Source organism: Tiliqua scincoides, chromosome 9 (assembly GCF_035046505.1).
Source record: "Tiliqua scincoides isolate rTilSci1 chromosome 9, rTilSci1.hap2, whole genome shotgun sequence".
Lineage (NCBI taxonomy): Eukaryota > Metazoa > Chordata > Lepidosauria > Squamata > Scincidae > Tiliqua > Tiliqua scincoides.
Window position 1 is genome coordinate 47,246,419 of NC_089829.1, and position 19,551 is coordinate 47,265,969.

Genomic DNA, 19,551 nt, shown 5'->3' on the forward strand with positions numbered 1-19,551 from the left:
GGCCACTGCGCATGCTACAGCTACTGGGAGTCACAGGTGAGAGCTGAGTGACAGGTGGGGACCAAAGGTGGATGAGCTGCCCTAAAAGGACACGACATGCCCCTACACCAGAAGTACTGCCCCTCTCCAAACACCCCATACATCATAAGGGACTTACTCCCAAGTAAATCTTCATAGAACTGCAACCTTAATACTGCCATGTCCTCCTCTGCAACAGCTAAGCCTCCTTAAAAAGAGGATCTCTCATGTCCCTTTCACATTGTATTTCCTGGCCATGGTGTATCATGGTGAGTGCACTGCAGTGTAATAAGCTAAACTGAACAAGTGGGGCTCCAGGTCAGTCGCATACAGGACCAGCTGCATCAGGCAGTCGATTGGGGCGGGGGGCCGTCCTTGTCCATCCATGTGCCTCAATTGCTCTTCCTTCTCCTTCCACTCCCTGGATTGAAAAAGGGAGAGGTGGAAGAGAACTACTGTCAAACAGTGTAGATGATCCATAATTAGAGGTGTTGGAAATCTTTTTTTTTTTTTTTTTGCAGATTTTGTGATTTGAAAAAAATGAAAAAGGCAGAAAGCAGTGCTACATGTTTTTATTCCAAGTTCTCTTTTTTGTGAATGTTAAATGCTTTAAAAGTGTGCTAGGTAGGTGATATAGGTAACATAGTGTCAGCAGATAATAATAGAAGTATTACTACTTTTCCAGTTAGAAATATCTCTTATGTTAAACACCAAATATCTTTAATATCTAATAGCTAAACCCCAAAATGGGGTGTTTTGTGTTTTTCTGTGTTGTCAAACACCTCTACACATAACCAAATGAACCAGTCATCCACTCCGTGTCAGGAAGTTTCTTTGCATTTCATCTGCCTGGAGGCGAGAGGTGTTGCTTCCACTCTTTCATTCCATGGAATTGCTGGAAATGCAACAAGTCAGTGTAAGCAGCCTGTTAACATTCACCAGCCAACTGCAGACCTGACCCCCAAAGCAGCTCTACCCAGTTCCAGCCTTGAAGAGCAGAAAGGCCTGGTGTGCCATTGAGCGCTAGGAGTTGGGTGTCTCCCACACAGTTTCTACATGTGGGCTTATCAGCTTCATCCTTCAACTGTTTGCCTACATTTTTAGTCCTCACATCTTTTTTCCTAAAGAACCACAGACTCTAATTCCACGCTGTTTTTTGCTCCGACAACTATTTAATTCCAGTTTCTAATCTTTTTGAGGAAAAGCCACACCTAGTGGCTAGAGGCAACTAGTGTAAATCATCCATTTTCAACCAGTGTGCTGTGGCACACTGGTGAGCTGCAGGCATCTGGGGGAACCAGTGAAGGAGAATTGTCTTCTTACCACTGTTTGATGGCTTTCCCAAATGGGTATTATCAATGCAGGAAGGACTTGTGTCCATCTTGTTCCTGGTTCTCAGGCATCATGAAGAGGTAGCCAGTGTGCAAATATGTTTTCCTACACATGAGGGCATGCTGCTGGAGGGTCTAATCAAGGCCTTGGTCTCAGGGCCTCCCAAAACCTGGAGCTGCCACTTCCCAGCAGTGGCCCCCACATGGCAGTAGATTAACTTCTGCCATACATCCACCCGAGTGAAAAGCAAAATCCTGGAGAAACAGGGTCAATTTGGGCAACCCTACCACTGACTGAAGAAGCTGACAGCTCCATCAGTTGCTCTGGCAAGGGTGCTGAAGCAGTGATTACTTGTGCCGTTACGTACACTTCATCAGATAGTTGAACACCATCCCGAGAAGACTTGCCAGTGTTTCGAAATCATGTGCCAAATGGTGTTGAAGATGGATAAGGAGGAGGGTAAAAGTGGATCAGGTGACCATAAAGACACCCAGTGTTGAAATCTAAAGGACCTCAATGAGTGTGTGTGTGGGAAGGGTTATGGAAGGCGGACAAACTGCATCGGTCACCAGCTTCACTTTCCTCAAGGGAGGCAGCACAAGGAAACAAGAGCCAACAAAAGAGCTTTTCAGTCCCAGAGTGGATTTCAGGCCCTGTGGAGCTGGGCTGCTCATGGTGGACAAGAGGCCAAGTCACATGGTCGAGGGATGAGCAGCAGCATTTACAGGAAAGCGTCTCATTAACCAGCACAAAGACACGGCAAGCCAACATCGGCATCGAGGAGGGCCTGAAGCCAGCATTCCGAACAGGCACAAGCCTTTCCTTGGAGGAGCCAAATCCTGGGCAGCCAAAGCGCTTGCAGTCCTGTTTGCAAGCCCTGCATCCAGTGCCTTTTTTTGTTAAAAAAAAAAAAAAAAAAAAAAGGTGCAGGAACTCACAACTTGTTAATCTTTTATTTATTTATTTTTAAATTTATTTAAAATAAAATATTTTATTTAATATATATGTATATATATAAATATATAATATGTATATATAAATATATAAAATATTTTTTTATTTAAAATAAAATAAATCTTTTATTTATTTATTTATTTATTCATCTCATTTCTCTCTCTTTAAATCCCCATTCCCCAACTACTTAAGAACTAGAAAATGAGGGGAGATCTTCAAGAGAGAAGAACAAAAAGAGACGGACCACCTCTGGAGCACACACCAAGGACTATATCACGGCTTGTTGCATGTATTTGCAAATATGTAACAACCAAAAAAATTAATTAAAACTTTTAAAACATTTAATAAATATTGGTTAAAATAATTGATGAAGGCAAAATATAAAAATGATTACATTACATCACTCTACAGATTTGTTTGAACCCAAATCAATTGGCACACAGGGGAGAGGGGGCACAAAAGATGGGTTAATTAATTGATTAATAAACAAGTTATGGATCAAAAATCATGTGGTCACATACCCTCTATTGGCTCAAGACATTGAAACATGATTGGTGCAAAAAAAAAGAGAAATATGTGATCAGATAACAATGAATGCGCAATATAAGCACACAAGGGGGGGAGCAGAAGAATAAACACAAAAGATGAATTGTAAAATAGATAAATTATATAATACCGGAATATAATCTATTTTACAACTCATCTTGAACCAATAGAGGGTGTGTGACCACGTTTTTTGATTCATAACTTCATAACTTAATCAATTCATTAACCCATCTTTTGTGGTTCCCCCCTTTTCCCTGTGTACTATGTCCCCATTCCCCATTATAATAATAGTGATTATTAAATATAGTCTAAAAAAACCAAAAATTAATAGACAACAATGATCTGACCTACTGCACAGAGGAATACATATTTCCTAAGTGTTGTTATAATGCAGCAAGGACACTTAAGCTTCCCCATTTATAGTTAAAAAACTAAATCTCCTGTTGATGACATTACAAAGCTACTAAATTATTAGTAATAATTTTTGCTTAATTAATTTAGATCAGCCAAGCCTTATATTAATAACTATAAAAATGAATGAATTACTTGCTTCTGAGCAGACCTGCATAGGCTTGGGCTGCAATCCCATCCACATTTTCCTGGGAGTAAGCCCCACTGAACACAAGGGGACTTACTTCTGAGTAGACCTGCATAGGCTTGGGCTGCAATCCCATCCACATTTTCCTGGGAGTAAGCCCCACTGAACACAAGGGAACTTACTTCTGAGTAGACCTGCATAGGCTTGGGCTGCAATCCCATCCACATTTTCCTGGGAGTAAGCCCCACTGAACACAAGGGGACTTACTTCTCAGTAGACATGCCTAGGCTGTCTCAGGTGCAGGGGCTGCACCAGCCAGCTTCCTTCCCCCCTCCTCTTGCCAAGCCAGTACCTGGGTGCTGCAACCCGTCTCCCTGGCTTGCTGTCCCTCGTCGTCCTCCTCCTCCTCCTCCTCCTCAGCACATGTCCCCACGCCCTCACCGGCTTGGTAGCTGAGCGCAGGGAAGCAGAGCACGGGCTGGGCTCAGGCGAGAGCTGAGTGCGGTGAGGCAGGGGCAGTGCTTTTCTTGTAAAAAAAAAATAAAGGTGCAGGAACCCACTTACAAGAACAAGTTTAAGATTAACAAGTGTAATCTTTTATTTATTTACCTCCCCACCTGAAAAAAAATTATTCCTTACGGGGATTTGAACCCCCAACCTCTGGCTCCACAGACCAGCACTTTAGTAACTGAGCCATTGGAAGTCTTAGGTGCAAAGCATTTGGAACTAATACTTGAGGCGCTGATGGCCACCAGCTGGGCTCAGGACCTTATATATTAGTTCTGAACACTGTAACTCTAGGCTTTCCTATAGCCCAATGGAGAGAGTGCTGGGCTGTGGAGCACAAGGTTGGAGGTTCGAATCCCTCCTTAGCCAGCAGTGCTGGGCAGCGCAGGGAGGGGAAAAAAGGTGGGGGCCAGGAGGAGGGGGGAAAAAAGGTGCCGGAACGCCATTCCGGTGCGTTCCATTACAAAAAAAGCCCTGCCTGCATCCCTCTGCATTTGTGCTCCTTTATTCTGATGCTGAGCGTTCAGTACCAGTCTCACAGTGAAAGGGATGGGACAGAGTCACTGCTGGGCCTCGGCTCCTGAAAGTGGGGGAAACAGCCATCTTTGCCTTCCACTGAGCTGCTTCCTCCCTGGGGATCCAGGCCAGCACCTGGTCCTGCTTCATTTCTGTTGCACACCTTCGCAGGACTCTGCAACCACACATGTACATGTCTCACTTTTGTCTTGCTGCTGTGCTGGAGAACTCCAAGGCTTGCTTCAGAGTCAGTCATCACAAACCCGTCAGTTCTAACAAAAGGATTATCTGATTGGAGCTTTGTGATTCTGTTCATTTTACTAGATCAACACAGCTGCCTAAAAAATTTTTGTACACTGAAGTCCATTCACTCAAAAAGCTGACTATCTCTGCCTCAGAAGCGCAGGAGCAGGGTCAGGAAAAATAGCTGGCAACCCGAGGGTGTAATCCTTTTCCTCCCCAGAATAAAACACATCCAGGTTGACTCCCACATTATCTTCAGTTTCTGTTTTGCTGACATGCTCTCAGTAGCGTCCTTCTCACTGTGATGGTGAACCTGAGTTTAGGTTCACCTAAATGCAGAAAACAAGCATTTTGGAGAGCAGGCTAGACTACAGCCTTCTTCCTGACATGCTAATTTTCTACGTACAGGGATTTACTGACTTTAACTATTGAGGATCATGTGGACCCCCCCCCCCTGCAATGCAGCCCAGGCACAGACAGACCACTTCCGTGAGAACGGTCTCATTGCTAGTCCTCATTTCCACCCATTTCACTCTTCCTGAGCTTCATGGGAGGAATGGCTGCCCCGTCATTCTCTGCCGCACGCGAGCAGACACACAGGCAGGTGCACGCGACCAGTAAGCATGGCTCCGCTAGAACACGGGCAAGATAGATGCTCCTTCCCGGCTCCCTCCCTATAACTTGACAACTTGTCAACACTGTATCCAGGGCAGGGAGAGCAAGGCTGTCTGAGTGAAGAGCATGCCTATGTGGAGGGGATGAGCTAGTTGCCAGGGCCTAGGAGAGGGGGGTAAAGGGGGTAATTTGTACCCAGGCCCAGGGTCAAAAGGGAGGCCCAGGAGACAAAGGAGGGGGCCCAGAAAGTTCCTGGGATCTGACATTTTCCTATCAGGTTTGTTGCCTGTATGGGGTACTGGAGACACTACTATGACGGGATGCTGGGGACACTACCGATGCCACATGGGTGGGTAGACCTGGGCTCCAAAGACTTTTCCAGCTGTCTCTACCCTCCCCTCACCCTGCTTTGCTCTGCCCCTCCCTGCCCCTATTCTGCTCTGCAGTCACCACCCTCCCCAGCTCTTTTTCACCCCTCCCCCTTTGCAAAGGGGCCCAAAAGAAACTTAGTACCCCCTGATAAAATTCCTGCCAGAGGCCCTGCTAGTTGCACACTTCCCTGTACTCAGATACAAACTGCATGACATCTGAGTGCCTGCAGGATTTGGGGTTTGCCCTGGCTGGAATTGTTCAGCCTCCTGGCCCAGGGGGAATGGTGCAGACCCCGTGCAATCAGCAACAGAGATGCTGGATCCAGGCTAGGTGGGAGGAGGAGCTTTCAAAGCCCAGACCCCAGTCAGTGAAGAAGCCCACAGGCAGCAGGCTGAGGACTCCAGCTCAGCCTCCTGAAGCAGGAAGGCAGCCTGCAGGGGAGGAGGAGGACTAGGGAGAGTGCTAACCTTCTCCCCTCCCTGGACTGACCAAAGAATTCTGAGGCCCCAACTCAGGGGAACAGGGGGTGGAGGTCAGCAACCCCTTCAGCAGGCCTCCTGAACCTGAACTTTTAGTACTGGCCATGGTGGTTGTGCCGCCAGCAGGAGGTGCCAAGGATGGCTCTCACATCCAGGGCTTTTTTCTAATGGAATGCGGAGGACGGAGTTCCGGTACCTTTTTGCAGGGGCCCCTTCCCTTCGGAGGCATTCCGGGGGGGGGAGCAAAACAGAGCCATTCGCTGGGTGGGTGCCGGGGGGTGCAGGGTGGGCGGGTGCCTGGCCCCTGCCTGGAGGAGGACAGACAGCCAGCCACGGAGATGGGCTGTGGCATCCACAGAACGCCCAGGTACTGGCTTGACGGAGGAGGAGGGGAAGGAAGCTGGCTGGTGCAGCCCCCGTGCCAATCTGTAGCAGGAGCCTAGGCATGTCTACTCAGACGTAAGTCTCATTGTGCTCAATGGGGCTTGCTCCTGGGAAAGTGTCATAGCCTTGCAGCCTGAGTAGACAAGCAGAGGTAGGGCTCTGAGGCTGTAGTCTCTCCACACTTTCCTGGGAGGAAGCCCCATTGACTAATGGGGCTGACTGCTGAGTAGACAGGCACAGGATTGGGCCCTGAGGCTGCCATCCTATCCACAGTAAGCCCCATTCACTATAATGGAACTTACTTCTGAGTAGACAGGCACAGGATTGGACTCTAAGGCTGCCATCCTATCCACAGTAAGCCCCATTCACTAAAGTGGACTTCTGAGTAGACATGCATAGGATTGGGCTCTTAGGCCGCAATCCTAGGCACTTTCCTGGGAGTAAGCTCCATTGACTAGAACGAGACTTACTTCAGAGTAGACATACCTAGGATTGGGCTCTTAATCCTGGCAGAGATATATATCTGCACCCGTTTTCACATGCTAAGGGCAGGTGAAAAGGGATTCTACGTGTGTACAACGTGCTGTCCAGCCTTGCCAGAGATCCTCCTCATCCTTCCCCCACAAGCATGCCCTCCACCAGCCAGCGTTTGCAGCTCCTCTCCAGCAATGCAAAGCAGCTGCTCAGGGCAGCAGAGAACATACAATTGCATGCCAAGCCCCTTCCCAAAGACACAGAGTATTCTGATACCTGAATTAAACCATATTTAATTGCTTGTTTGCAAATGTAGCTATTTCTGTGTGCACCTAAGGACCCCTCTCATGTAAGAATTCCTTTTTTGTTCTTACTCCCACAGTTGCTTAGAGTAATTTTACTACATGGAACTCATGTAAGCCATTTTTCGGAATCCATTCACTGCTTCCTCTCCTCGAAGTAGTGCCACACTACATACTACACGCTACAAGTGCACCTGTACAGTATTTTCCCCCATATGTAGAAAAAGTAGCTAGGGGGAAGGGGATGTGGAGATTGACAGCCCAATCCTATGCATGTCTACTCAGAAGTAAGTTCATCTTTAGCAGGAAAGCACATAAAAAATATTTTATTTCTCCAATAAAAAGTGGTTTATAAATAAATAAACAAATAAATAAATAAAAGATTAACAAGTTGTGAGTTCCTGCACCTTTTTTTTTTTTTTTTTTTTACAAAAAAAGCACTGCTCACATCCATCTTCAAAATCCCACAGTCCCATGCTGAACCAAAAGATCTCTCTTTAAGAACCACATCTTGAATTTTGTATCCAAAGGTTTCTCCAAAGAAAAGGCACCTTTGAGGTTCCCAGAGGACCCGAAGGGCAGGGAGCAGCAGAGGATTGGAGGTGGAGAAAAGGCAGGGCCTGCAGGCACCAAGGATCACTGCCTGTCGCAGACAGCAAAAGACTTGGGTAAATGGCATTCTGGAGCAGGGGGAGCAAGAAGAATCTTGAGCAGAAGCCAGTGTGCAGCAGTAGAAAAGGCTGTGACACAATCTTGGCAGGAGAGAAACATGACCTTTACAGCTGCATAGTTGGAAGAGGCTCAGGAGGGAAGAAGAAGCCTGACTGACAAACCAGAATGAAAGGCATTGGGAGGGGCCCTCCGCCATCTCTCATCCTGCCACAGGCTTTGAAGCACCCCAGCCTTCTTCGCACCCTGCCCTTACAGGAGAGATGCTTGTCCTCTGGCAGGAGGCACCCAGGCCTGGTTGCAGATGATCCTCTTGGGTTTGAAATATTTTGACCCTACTTTTCTGCCATTCAAAGAGGTGTACAGCCGTCACTGGAACCATCATGAGACAGTGCAGATGTCAAGCTGAGCAATGAAACCATATAATCAAAGCAAAGATGGGTTAACTGGAATATTTGGTGACTAGGGAAAACTTTGATTTAGTGGGCATAATGGATACCTGGTGGAGTGAGGAGAATCAGTGGGATACCGCATGGCTAACCAGCCAAGTTAGAGAGGCTGTAAAGGGCAAGGAAGCTTCCTTCCATAAATGGAAATCTTGCCCTAATGAGGAGAATAAAAGGAACATAAACTGTGGCAAAAGAAATGTAAGAAGGTGATATGGTGGTTAGTCTAGCACAGTCCCACCATGAACATGAGACCTTTTTAGTTCTGCTCAGGAGTGTTAAATGACCAGCAGGGCAGAGTCACTCCCGAGTCCAAAAACCTTCATTGCCCACAGAAGGTGCCAGTGAAGCTACACAGTGGCTGCTCCATTTTATGTGTACCATTGTGGTTTGAGTTCTAGGAATTCCCTAAGAGTCCTGTTTATCAGAGAGAGCAAACATCTTAGCAGTACTTGCCCTCCCTACCTCAACAGGCTGGAACCAGTGAGGCTCAAGTCTAAACTCACTTTTCCTTGTACCCAAATCTTGTAGCCTGAGGTAGAAGCTTTGGGTCACCTCCTGAACTGGTACAATGGAGCCATTTAAAATCCTTCTGTCTGTATATGATGAGTAAAATCCTTCTGTCTGTATATGATGAGTAGTCTCATTCAAATCAAAGACATTAAGCCAATTGTAACAAAATTATCTTTAAGTAAGAGAAAGGCAGATTAAAATCTGTTTGCTCCCAGGCTGGGCTGTTCCCAGACAATTTTGGCATTGGATGCAGTAACGAACTTTTACATGTTTGGGAATGCTGTAGTAAAGTCTTTGGGGAGTTAAGTTACGTAAGGAAAGGAGTTCACATGGAAGAACTTTGGAGCTGTTTTGTGGGTTATTTTCTATTGATCTTAAGCCCATCAATTATATAATCTTGTCATACTGAAGCAAGTAAAGAACATGCTATTTCAACAGAATGGAGCATTGTTGTGATATAAAAGGAACAAACCCACATGCCCTTAGAGATGGATGTCACCTCTGAACATCTCTCTCATGGCTCAAAGCCGGTCGGTGCACTCTATTGCTAGAACATACGTGACTGCTAACCTGCTTTTCACAGAGATCCGATAATAACTTTTTATACATCAACAACACAGCAGAACTTCAATAAAATACAGTTTTTTTTTTTTTAAGTAAACAGTGAATATGGTTGTCTTCAAAATAGACATTCCAGAATTAACAAATGAGTTTTTTCAATACAGTCATCCCCCTCTATCTGCAGGAGATACATTCCCAGACCTATTGCAGGTATCCAAAACTGTGGATGGTAGCAAACCTATATAGTGTATATAAGCAGTACTGTATTTGCAGATTCCAGGTTTTCAGATCCAGAGGCGACCTGCCTGAGTGACAGGTTGGTTGCCTGCTCCTGTGTGGACAGCTACCTAAACGTTTCTGGGCTGAAGAAACTGTCGGGCCAGACACTGTGAGAAGCAGAGAGGAACATAAGAACTGCCCCACTGGATCAGGCCACAGGCCCATCTAGTCCAGTTTCCTGTATCTCACAGTGGCCCACCAAATGCCCCAGGGAGCACACCAGATTACAAGAGACCTGCAAGGCTTCCTGGGAATTGTAGTTAAGAACATAAGAACAGCCCCACTGGATCAGGCCCTAGGCCCATCTAGTCCAGCTTCCTGTATCTCACAGCGGCCCACCAAATGCCCAGGAAGCACACCTGATAACAAGAGACCTCATCCTGGTGCCCTCCCTTGCATCTGGCCTTCTGACATAGCCCATTTCTAAAATCAGGAGGTGGCACATACACATCGTGGCTTGTAACCCGTAATGGATTTTTCTTCCAGAAACTTGTCCAAGCCCCTTTTAAAGGCATCCAGGCCAGACGCCATCACCACATCCTGTGGCAAGGAGTTCCACAGACAAACCACACGCTGAGTAATGAAATATTTTCTTTTGTCTGTCCTAACCCGCCCAACACTCAATTCTAGTGGATGTCCCCTGGTTCTGGTATTATGTGAGAGTGTAAAGAGCATCTCCCTACCCACTTTGTCCATCCCCTGCATAATTTTGTATGTCTCAATCAGGTCCCCCCTCAGGCGTCTCCTTTCTAGGCCGAAGAGGCCCAAACGCAGTAGCCTTTCCTCATAAGGAAGGTGCCCCAGCCCCAAAATCATCTTAGTCGCTCTCTTTTGCACCTTTTCCAGTTCCACTATGTCTTTTTTGAGATGCGGCGACCAGAACTGGACACAGTACTCCAGGTGTGGCCTTACCATCAATTTGTACAATGGCATTCTAATATGAGCCGTTTTGTTCTCAATACCTTTTCTAATTATCCCAAGCATAGAATTGGCCTTCTTCACTGCCGCCGCACACTGGGTCGATACTTTCATCAACCTGTCCACCACCACCCCAAGATCTCTCTCCTGATCTGTCACAGACAGCTCAGAACCCATATGCGAAGTTTTGATTTTTTGCCCCAATATGCATGACCTTACACTTACTTACATTGAAACACTTCTGCCATTTTGCTGCCCATTCTGCCAGTCTGGAGAGATCCTTCTGGAGCTCCTCACAAACACTTCTGGTCTTCACCTCTCGGAAAAGTTTGGTGTTGTCTGCAAACTTAGCCACCTCACTGTACAACCCTGTCCCCAGGTCATTTATGAAGAGGTTGAAAAGCACCGGTCCCAGGACAGATCCTTGGGGCACACCGCTTTTCACCTCTCTCCATTGTGAAAATTGCCCATTGACACCCACTCTCTGCTTCCTGGCCTCCAACCAGTTCTTAATCCACGAGAGGACCTGTCCTCTAATTCCCTGACTGTGGAGTTTTTTCAGTAGCCTTTGGTGAGGGACCGTGTCAAACGCCTTCTGAAAGTCCAGATATATAATGTCCACGGGTTCTCCCGCATCCACATGCCTGTTGACCTTTTCAAAGAATTCTATAAGGTTCGTGAGGCAAGACTTACCCTTACAGAAGCCATGCTGACTCTCCCTCAGCAAGGCCTGTTCGTCTATGTGTTTTGAGATCCTATCTTTGATGAGGCATTCCACCATCTTACCTGGTATAGATGTTAGGCTGACCAGCCTATAGTTTCCCGGGTCCCCCCTCTTTCCCTTTTCAAAGATCGACGTGACATTTGCTGTCCTCCAATCCTCTGGCACCATGGCCGTTTTGAGGGACAAGTTGCATATTTTAGTCAAGAGATCTGCAACTTCATTCATTCATTTCCCATCTCCTAACCTGATTGATTGGTACCAAGTTCCTAAATGGAAAGCATTGGAACCATCAGCTGATGCAGGTGCAGTCCTGTGCCCAAGCAGAGCTGAAACGGCCGCTCTGCCAGCAGAATGTCTGAGCAGTGCCCTACACTTGTTCAGCCCTAAGCAGCCCGACAACAGCCCCACATTGTTAACTGCACAACTGACCAATCACTGCAATCCACCCAAGCCCAAAGCCATCAGCCAGGAAGTGTGAGGAAGAGGAACAAAGCAGTGGGCAGTGGCAGGCACAGGTCTAGTGAGCAGCCACCACCAGGCCGGTGATCCCAGGCATCCCAAGGAGAGCAGGCGGCAGCAGATACCTGTGACCAGCCACTGCTGGACCAACACCCTCTCTGCTCCCTGGCAGAACCAAAGAAAGAGTAATGCAGCAGCAGGTGCTGCCAACCATGGGGAGCTGCGCCCATGACTCCAGCACACCCCACATACAATCTTCTGGGCACAGGGATGCCCTGGGTTGCAGCAGAAAGCCCAGCTGAGAGAGAGAGAGAGAGAGAGAGAGAGAGAGAGAGCAGGCATGTAGAACAAACACACAAGTTTTCCCAAGGCGAGGTCTTGGGTTCCTGTCAGGGAGTCCATCAGCTGCAGGGGCCTGCTTTGCTAGGCAGGGGACAAGACAAGCCACAAGAGGAGCCCCAATAGCCCTCTGGCAAGCTAGGATATTGGTGTCCTGCTTCACAGGCACCTAGACTAGGAGGGCCCAATCCGATCCAATTTTCCAATGCCAGTGCAACTGTTCCAGTGGGGTATGCATTGCATCTTGTGGTGGGGCAGCAGTCACAGAGTCCTCCTTAAGGTATGGGAACATTAGTTCCTTTGTGTTGGGGCTGCATTGCAGGTGCTGGAAAATTGGGTAGGATTGGGCCCAGAGTTGGGTAAGACAAGTTTACACCCAGCCAAAGGGCTCACTATAACCAACATCACAGTCGACCTTTGCATGACTGACCAGAAACACCCACAGCAGGAACAAAAGAGGCCATGGAGGCAGGTCTTGACCTCACCCCAGCCCATTTCCTTCTCAGCCACTGTGGGAGACATGCAAAGAGCACCTGCATTTCCCACAGCACCACAATCAGACACACCTGGCTGTAAGGATCTAGCTGATGAACCAGTGAGAAGAGGCACCACATGGACAGTCATTGGGCTCACACCTGATGCAGGTCATAAGAACAGCCCCACTGGATCAGGCCATAGGCCCATCGAGTCCAGCTTCCTGTATCTCACAGCGGCCCACCAAATGCCCCAGGGAGCACACCAGATAACAAGAGACCTGCAAGGCTTCCTGGGAATTGTAGTTAAGAACATAAGAACAGCCCCGCTGGATCAGGTCATAGGCCCATCTAGTCCAGCTTCCTGTATCTCACAGCGGCCCACCAAATGCCCCAGGGAGCACACCAGATCACAAGAGACCTGCAAGGCTTCCTGGGAATTGTAGTTAAGAACATAAGAACAGCCCCGCTGGATCAGGCCATAGGCCCATCTAGTCCAGCTTCCTGTATCTCACAGCAGCCCACCAAATGCCCCAGGGAGCACACCAGATAACAAGAGACCTGCAAGGCCTCCTGGGAATTGTAGTTAAGAACATAAGAACAGCCCCACTGGATCAGGCCATAGGCCCATCTAGTTCAGCTTCCTGTATCTCACAGCGGCCCACCAAATGCCCCAGGGAGCACACCAGATAACAAGAGACCTGCAAGGCTTCCTGGGAATTGTAGTTAAGAACATAAGAACAGCCCCACTGGATCAGGCCACAGGCCCATCTAGTCCAGCTTCCTGTATCTCACAGCGGCCCACCAAATGCCCCAGGGAGCACACCAGATAACAAGAGACCTGCAAGGCCTCCTGGGAATTGTAGTTTAAGAACATAAGAACAGCCCCACTGGATCAGGCCATAGGCCCATCTAGTCCAGCTTCCTGTATCTTACAGTGGCCCACCAAATGCCCCAGGGAGCACACCAGATAACAAGAGACCTGCAAGGCCTCCTGGGAATTGTAGTTAAGAACATAAGAACAGCCCCGCTGGATCAGGCCATAGGCCCATCTAGTCCAGCTTCCTGTATCTCACAGCGGCCCACCAAATGCCCCAGGGAGCACACCAGATAACAAGAGACCTGCAAGGCCTCCTGGGAATTGTAGTTAAGAACATAAGAACAGCCCCACTGGATCAGGCCATAGGCCCATCTAGTTCAGCTTCTGTATCTCACAGTGGCCCACCAAGTGCCTCAGGGAACACACCACTGTAGTGGCCAGTCTGCCCAGCTGGAGGGGCTTAGTATAATTGCTGCCCCCTGCCCCACCTAGCACAGCTGCTTTTGCTCTCATTCCTCATACAGCTTGGCAGCAACAAGCAGTTGGTTTGTGACTTGTGAGGTGCTTGTTCCTTTTCTCAGTTCCACGGACACAGAGTGAGGATGAGCAGGCCCTGAGCCCTGATAGCAGAGAAGCTCTGCCTCCATCCCCCCCCCCCCGCAGAGTTCCCCCCCAGCCAGTTAAGGTAAGGAAGAACGAACTAGGGTGGGGAGGGGGCTCGCTGTCTGCTTGCAAAGCTACAACAAATCTGCTCAAATCAAAAGTTTGTATTGCACACACTCAAAGGTGGAGCAGTATCTGTAAGGGAGGGCACCAGGATGCAGGTCTCTTTTTTGTCTTAAGTGCTCTCTGAGGTATTTGGTGGGCCACTGAGAGATACAGGAAGCTGGACTAGGTGGGCCTTTTGCCGATCCAGTGGGATTCTTCTTCAGTTCTTATGAAAGAGAAACACACAAGTGGGGTTGCCAAGCGTCTTGCCCAGCTGGGCTCTTGTGCCTTTATAAGTTGTGCTGCAGACAGCAAAGTAGCAGGCATCACAAGGTCTGACTGTACCAGTTACATCCCTGTCTGTTGTGGTGCTTGCAAAGCTACAGGGGCTGCCTGGTACGTGCAGGCTAGCAGAGCCGGTGCAGATGAAGAACGAGAATGACCTGGCCACTGCTGTCAGTGGACTCCTGCATGGTCTGCATGAGGACGTTTAGTCAGCTGCCTTGGGCATCTGCTTCGGTATGAGGAAGGGGGGTATGTGTTCTATAAAGTAAATAAATAAATGTCCAGCTGGACAATGGGAAGAAATCTGGATGGTCCAGGCAGTTTGGCAGTGGAACAGGCTGTCACGTGAGGTGGTGGATTCCCTTTCGCTGGAGATCTCCAAGCAGAGGCACAACAGGAGCCTGCAGGAGACGCTCTTGGGGGGGGGTTTCCTTCTACAGGTGGGGCTGGACTAGATGACCTCGTGGGTCCCTCCCAACTCTATGACTCTATGACATAAACATACAGCTTCAATGTGTTGTGGGATTCCCTCCCCTCTATGCTCACCTGTGTGGAGTGTGTTGTTGTCGCTCCCCCTGTTGGAGCCTCCACTTGGGTGTTTGTGTGTGGAGTCCTCCTGGTGGTGCAATGTGCACTTCCCCCCCAGTTCTCATATGGGCGCTAACAATTGTGACAGCCCCAATGCTCCGTCAACTGCGTTCTGCCCTCCCTGGCAGGGGCTTTTGAACTGCGGTTGGTGTGCTGTGGTGAAGGAAGTTCTCTGCTGGGTTTTCCCTCTTGGTTTCTGGCTTTGTGCATCAGCTCTGATGTTGCCATAGTGCGGAATTGACATTTGGGACATACCTGTCATCTTAACCTGTGCTTTAGGAGGATATGGTGGCTGCTGGCTCTTCCCCATCCTACCCCCGTCCCTCCTGTGTCTCGACCTCATCTGGGGCTTACGCCACCTAAAATTGCTCTGTGCTGGAGAAGGTATGCCAGTGGCATTTGCCCCTTCTCTTGATCTCCTCTGGCATTTGCCTCCGCCTTGCTCCCACTGCCTGGATTGGCTCTGAAGGGGAGGGGCTGCGTGCATGCCACACTGAGGCTCCCTGCAAAACAGAGTGCTTTGCACCCCCTCCAGCTGTGTTGCTGCATAGCGCTGTGCCAGTCTGAGGCACATCTCGCTCTTGGTTGTGTTTTAATTGCTGCATTGGGCATTCATTGCGTAACCGTGCGTTTTCATCTCATATTTCTATTCCACCTTAAACCCCGCAAAAGAAGAAAATTGGGATAATTGTTTAAAACTTTAAAAATTTAAATTACGTTGAAATGCAATTATTTTTTTAAAACCCCCAAAATGCTTCATCCAGAGAATTACTCTATGCTTGTTCTGACTTCTGCAGATTCTTGGAGAATTATATAAACTGTTTTGAGCTCTACAGTGGTGTTAATTATGAAGCCCAAAGGTTCTCCTTTGTAATATAGAAGGCACTGGCTTTTTCTTTTCATGCACCAGCTAGCTTATGTGTACTTTATTTTCTTTCTCAAAGAATGGTTGCTTCCTGTTTCTGCTGCATGGTGGGTATGTTTATCAAATAAAATTGGCTCTTTCATTGGCAGGAGTGCCCGTGCGCGATTGAATCTTCAGGGCCTCAGAAGTCCAAAACTTATTTGAACTCCATATCGCTCTTCTTCAGGCAATTGTGTTACGTGAAAAGCCCCTTTTTCCTTTAGTTGTAATTTTCTCTCTATATCTGGTTATGTTACTAAAATATCATGCAGGCTAAACTTCTCACACAGGCCGCATTTCCAAAACTCTGGTCAAGTCACAAGCTCATGGTTACACAACCACCACCTCCCCATGGTCACACATTATGGGAGGGAGTCTGGCATCTTAGATCATGTTTAAGTGTCTCCTACTTTACTGTATTCATTGTATTGTTTTAACCCAAGTACTGTATGCAAACTTGAACTGCCTTCTTGGGTTGCTGATTCATTGTATTGTGTAAGTTCGCCCCCCCCCCCTTGAGGAAGCCAGCCATTGACCCCATTGTATTATGCTGATAACTGATCCTTTCAATGTTTTACACTCCAAGCACCCTGCTGTGTAGTATCATCCAGCTCAGACTCTCTCCCAACCCCTTTTAAGTAAGGGCTTCCCCTCACTCTCATAGGCTCTCTCTCTGCAAGGACCAACACTACTGTGTTGTGTCAGAGGGTCCTCTTCACAGGACTCTCCCCCCCCCCAACTGCTACAGGATAGGTAACTATCTTGCGACTGGAACTCTTTCCCTTCTCCCCCCCTTTTCTCCCCTTCTCTCCCCGTCTTTAGTCAGCAACTGGGTTTGGCAGACCAGGGACCCCTAAAATCCTTCCCTACAACCTTTCTTCTTTCAAATTTCTTTGGATGCACCAAATACTCTTTACATGCAACCACCATGAAAGCTAGGTATACTGGATTCAAGTATTAGGACCAAGAAACATACATTTATCATTTCTCCATGTGCATTATGTTTACCTTTGTGCTTTTGTAATAAAACTGTAATCTTTTATTAAAAATTAACTTTCAGTCTCCTCTTTAAGCAAAAGGGAATTTCTCTGCATTACGCGGTCTTGTTATCCAGCCTACGATCCTAAGGTTACAGTAAGGGCAGTGTAATAATTCCCCTAAACAAAACAGCCCTTTTGGTAACAATTGGGCTTCCTGGGGTGAGTTTTTGAGTCGTGACCTAAGAGAGCTTCTGCAGAAAGTATGGGGGAGGACTTTGTGGGAATGGTCTTTCCCCAGGTAGGCAACAGGGGAGAGCAGAACACAAAAGCAGGAACGTGATGAGGGGGACAGCCCTTTTTGGACTAGAAGGAAGACTGGAAGTGGATTGCTAAAAAGTTTGCACACCACTGTCTTAAAAAGTTAATATTCCTAAAGTGGCTTACAATAATTAAAACACAATCATATCCAATTAAAACTATATGATACCATCTGGGTGATGCTGGAGGTCCACCAGTTGGGACTGGCACCCACACAACAACTAGCCTTTGGCCCAGGGCACTCTGTGTGTGTGTGTGTGTGTGTGTGTTTAGAAAAATTTGGTTGTTTGAGAGAGTTCCTCTTACAAGCGCATGACTCAGCCATGTGCCATTCAGTGTGATGTTGCCATGAAAATACCCTGGTCAGATGTTCAATCTGACCTTCCCTCTTTGGTGAGTCATCGCCTGCTGTTTGCTTCCAGGGGATTACCAGAGAGCAGACGTTTTAGCAAAGTCACGAATGTAATCATGACTCGGCACTTCTGCATTACTGTTAGAGCAGAAGGAAAAGTCCATTACGGGTTACAAGCCATGATGTGTATGTACAACCTCCTGGTTTTAGAAATGGTCTATGTCAGATGCAAGGGAGGGTACCAGGATGCAGGCTATCTGGTGTGCTCCCTGGGGCATTTGGTGGGCTGCTGTGAGATACAGGAAGCTGGACTAGATGGGCCTATGGCCTGATCCAGTGGGGCTGTTCTTATGTTCTTAACTACACTTCCCAGGAAGCCTTGCAGGTCTCTTGTTATCTGGTGTGCTCCCTGGGGCATTTGGTGGGCCGCTGTGAGATACAGGAAGCTGGACTAGATGGGCCTGTGGCCTGATCCAGTGGGGCTGTTCTTATGTTCTTAACTACAATTCCCAGGAAGCCTTGCAGGTCTCTTGTTATCTGGTGTGCTCCCTGGGGCATTTGGTGGGCTGCTGTGAGATACAGGAAGCTGGACTAGATGGGCCTATGGCCTGATCCAGTGGGGCTCTTCTTATGTTCTTAGCAGCACCACGCTTTCTATGCAGGAAATCCTGATGCAGGCACAGCTTCAATATTGATCCCTATCAGTGAAACAGCATTGCAGTTGAAGGAGATATAGCTGTTGTCATCTTGTTTATACTTTATACTTGTTTATGTCCCCTAAAACAATGAAGAATAACTAATTTATTTCAGCATAACTTATTTTATGAATTGCAGTCCATTCATCAGATACATCTGATGCCTGTTCACCCTGAGTCACCACCACCACCTACCTCCAACCTGCTGTGGATACAGGCATCCATGCAGCCTGCTTTCCACCCACTGAAAGCAAGTGGAAAGTGGATCCCCTGCACCCTTACCTTGCTCAAGGTACAGTTCCATCAAACATGGAAGTGCAGGATGTCTGGTTTAATTTAGGACGACGGCACTTCATTCATGCTGTCCCTTTAAATAAAACCAGAAGCCCTGCAATTCTGCAGTTGAAGAAAATGTGCTAGGAGTGTGGTAAGCTGCTGCTTTCTCTGTGTGTGTGTGTGGGGGGGGGGGGTGTAACTGCAGAGGTGTCAGACTCCATGTGGCATCAGGTGGCATTCCAGGTTACGCCACCACTGTTTGGGGGAATAAAGGAGGCCAAATAAAAAATGACATTGTAAATGTGAAATCTGTTTTAAATTAAAAAAACAAACTCAGTCCCAAGCGCAGTGGCAGTTGTGTCTCTGCAGCTCAGCCCACATGGCAGATAGGTTTTGTGGCAATTTCAGTGGCTCCTTGTCCTGATAGTCATCCGCTACCTCCAGGTTCAGCATCGGCCTGCTTCTGAATACTAGCTGCAGAGGAAAAGTGGTGGGAGGGTGTCTGCCCTTCTTTCCTGTTTCTGGGCTTCCCAGAGGCAGCTGGTGGACCCCTTTGGGAAACGGCCTTTGGCATGATACAGCAAAGCTGTTGTGATGCTCCTAAGTACCAGGGCTTGAAATGCTCCTCTTCCTCCATAAACAGCACCCACCACCTTGGTGAGTGATTGTTGGAGAAGGGGCTGCAGGCTGGGCTGGGCTGGGTGGGGAGCACAACTAAGAGTGCTTGTAGTGGGGCCTCCAAGCCATAAAATACTGAAAGGCAGATCAAACTGGCTGGCAGGCAGCTCAGTGGTTTAGACCTGTGATGGTGGCAACCACACCAGCAGTCTTAATGAGGGCCCTAAAGAAGCATCATGCAAGCCTACAGCACGACATGACCTACTTGCTTAGGCTGGTGTTGCTGAGGGCACCTGACTGGCTCCATTGATCTTTTGGTCCTGGGTCATGGTCATGATGGCCCAAA